The sequence below is a fragment of the Orcinus orca genome, chromosome 5, assembly GCF_937001465.1.
Source record: "Orcinus orca chromosome 5, mOrcOrc1.1, whole genome shotgun sequence".
Lineage (NCBI taxonomy): Eukaryota > Metazoa > Chordata > Mammalia > Artiodactyla > Delphinidae > Orcinus > Orcinus orca.
The window spans coordinates 21915618-21919398 of NC_064563.1; positions in this window are offsets into that span (position 1 = coordinate 21915618).

The window sequence follows — 3781 nt, forward strand, 5'->3', positions numbered from 1 at the left end:
AAAAAGATAAACAATAATTTCACTCTATCTTTTTACATAATTTGTTTCTAGAGTTAGTACATTTTAAATTTCTAATATTATTAGTAGAGCTTCCATACACCATCAGATAATTATATTATTAATGAATTTATATGCAAGGATTGTAGTAAAACAGATTCAAGATAATAATTCAGAACGATCAGTTTTAATAGAGATAAGCTGCATGGTAAGTGTCTAATTATAGGTTGAAAAGGGTTTTCATGATATCTAGTGCAAAAGAATTATTTGACAATATTCATTTATAATCTAAATATATTTCATTTGATGGAAATAATATTTCAAAATTTCTAAAAATAGGACAATTTCTCTATATGTTTCAAGTAGACTTAATAAAAAGATAATAAATACATCTTTAAAAAGAAAAAGGCTTAAAGCATTTTTAGTAGCCTTAATTATTATAATAAGATTGGGTTCTTATTAACTAAGGAAATACTAAAGGAAAGGTAATTGTGATGTTAGTTAAAAGGAATGATAATGTAATTCAACTTACGAGTGTAATAGTTTTCAGTTTAGGATTTGTTTCAAATATCACACAATTATCCAAGTCTCTCTGCTTGTGAGTGTACTTTATTTTCTCATTTATCTTTATACTCATAGAACTAATCCCAAAGTTACTCTTAAATGTACTGCACAAGCTTTTCTATTTCCGTTTGGGTCACGGGGTCAGAACACTATTCTCATGAGGTCAGGGTCATCCTCATTAGCGTTGCTCTGTTCTGAGGCCACCGATTACGTCTTTCATCCTGAGAAGCCTGGGGTGCCTGGAAGGGAAAGCAGGTGGATCCAGAAAAATCTATCATAGCCATAAGTACCCCGATTAATGGCAGGTCAGGACTGCCATTTTCATACACAAAGAATGGCATATTATTACTCTTCAGCCTCTACATTCATCTGAAATCTACTCATTAGAAAAAAGATGCCTCTGTCAAGGATAAGCCAAAAACAAGTTAACATATTTCAATTTAAAAAGTAGTGTTCCTCTAATAATAGAGTTTTTCTTAAGCATTTAAAAAAATTTAATTTTTAAATTAAAATTTTTTTAATTAAATCAAAAATTTTTAATTTAATTTTAAAATTTAATTAAAAAAATTTTAATTCCTAATTTAAAATTTTCCACAGAAAACTTAGTTGCATGAAGAAATTCTCAAAATATAATTTAATTAAATTAAGCTTATAATTCAATGTTAAATCATGTAGAAAATTTTATATAATAAGTATACATTATATTAGTATATAGCATATATTTTATATAATATTATATTATTTATTAGTATATAGCTTATATTATAATATTAATATATAATGCTACTTAATATGATAATGTATATTATATTACATATTGATTATAATTATATTAAGTATATTATAATTCATGATTGTAATAGTATAATTCCAAAATCATACCTCATATTATTATATCCCTGAAGGAAACAATCTTCATGAAGAGCAAGACCAATGTACAAAAGGCAGTGGAACCAAGGGAAAGGATGAGAGGAGAAAAAGAGAAGATGGGGCGGTCAGGAGTGACTGTAAATGACATAATTTGACACCCTGGATTCAAGGATGTGTCTGAAGTAGGACTTATTTACCCCTAGTATCTTAATTACATGAAGTTATAACTCTCCCTTTGTTTTTCTTACGTTGATTTGAGTTAAAGATTCTTACTAATACATCTGCTATTAGCTCAATTAGTAGGTAGTTAACTAACCAAAGAAATAAACTGTATGATACTTCAAAATTGAAAACATGTGTGTTCATGCTTGCACAATGTTTTGAGATTCCAGTGTGTATCTACATCTTATGGGGGAAAAAAGGAGCTTATTTCATTTAACAATGAGTAAAAGAGATATAGTCAAAAATTTTAAGAGTTAGAATATTTTAAAACATGTTTAATAATTATTATAAAATATAATAAAAAGGCAACCTACAGAATAGGAGAAAATATTTACAACCAACAGAATAGGAGAAAATATTTACAAACCATATATTTGATAAAGGGTTGATATCCAAAATATATAAAGAATGCAGACAAATCAATAGCAGAAAAAAAAGGATAATCATTAAAAAATGGGCAAAGGACTTAATTAGACATTTTTCTAAAGATATACAAATGGCCAATAAGTACATGAAAGGTGCTCAATCTCACTAGTCGTCAGGGAAATACAAATCAAAACCACAATAATATAACACACCTGTTAAAATGTTTTTGTTTTTTTTTTAATCAAAAAGCCAAGAGATAGCAAGTGCTGGAGAGGATGTAGAGAAAAGGGAACCCTCATACACTATCTGTGGGGATGTAAATTGGTGCAGCCACTATGGAAAACAGTATGGAGATTCATCAAAAAATTAAAAATGGGCATGTGATCCAGCAAACCCACTTCTGAGTGTATATCCCCAGGAAATGAATTCACTATCTCAAAGAGATAATCTGCACTCCCGTGGCCTTTGCAGCATTATTCACAATAGCTAAGACATGGAAACAACCTGAGTGTCCATTGACAGATGAAAGGGTAGAAAAGATGTGAGATATATATATATATATATATATCTTATATATTTTGTATTCATATACTATATAGAGTAATATTATTCAGCTATGAGAAATAAGGAAATTCTGCCATTTGTGACAACATAGGTGAACCTGGAGAACATTTTGTTAAATAAAATGAGCCAGACCAAAAATAAAATACTGTATTATCTCACTTATATGTGGAATTAAAAAAAAAAGTTGAATGAACTCAGAAATAGAGAGTAAAATGATGGTTAGCAAGTGCTAGAGGTGGGGGAAATGAGGAGATGCTAGTCAAAGAGTATAAGATTTTAGTGATAATATGAATAAGTTCTGGAGATCTAATGTACACCATGGTAATGGTAGTTAATAATATGTATTGTATACTTGAAATTTACTTAGAGAGTATTCTCACTACACACACACAAAAGTAATTGCATGAGATGATAGATGTGTTAATTAACCTGATTTTGGTAATCATTTCACAATGTATACATATATCAAATCATCATGCTGTGTACTTTAAATATATTCAACTTTCTTTGTCAATTGCTCCCCAGTAAAGCTGGAGTAAATATAACAAGAAGCATTTTATATATTAAGGTAAGTTAGAGACCTTTGATAGCACAGGAAGAAAGCATAGTCTTCCTGTCTCTAAAGTGGTAGAGACAGAAAAAGGAAGGTCAAGGAACAAGGAAGTTGCACCCAAGAGCTGACACTGACAGGCATCTTGGATTATGATGGAGACAGATAGATGGATGAAGAAACAGATAAAATGATAAATGACAGATAGATAGATAGATAGATATAGCCATGTCCATTTGAAACATATATTTTAAAAATACATTGTTGTTTGCCTTTCCAGATAGATATTCCTGTAAATGACCCTTTCCTCCCACTTCAGAAGTAATTTAAAATCCAAATATACTGTATGTGGAGCCTTAAAATGTTTTTAAATACTGCAACATTCCAAAGTGAAGTTCCCTTGAAAACACTCCTGTCATTTCCTCCTTCTCCTTGGCTGGCTAGGGTAAAGAGCAGGAAAGACCCCAGATGGATAAATCATAGAGAAAGAGAAATTTCAGAGAGGTATGTAAATGTGGGCGTTTTCCTGGGCCATTCCTGGCTTCTGCATTGCATGGAAGAAGTATTCCTCTACTGTGTCTGATGTGTCTGGAAACGTGTTGTCTCCAGGGTGAAGGACTAAAGAACATCACTCCCCAGAGCGTTGAA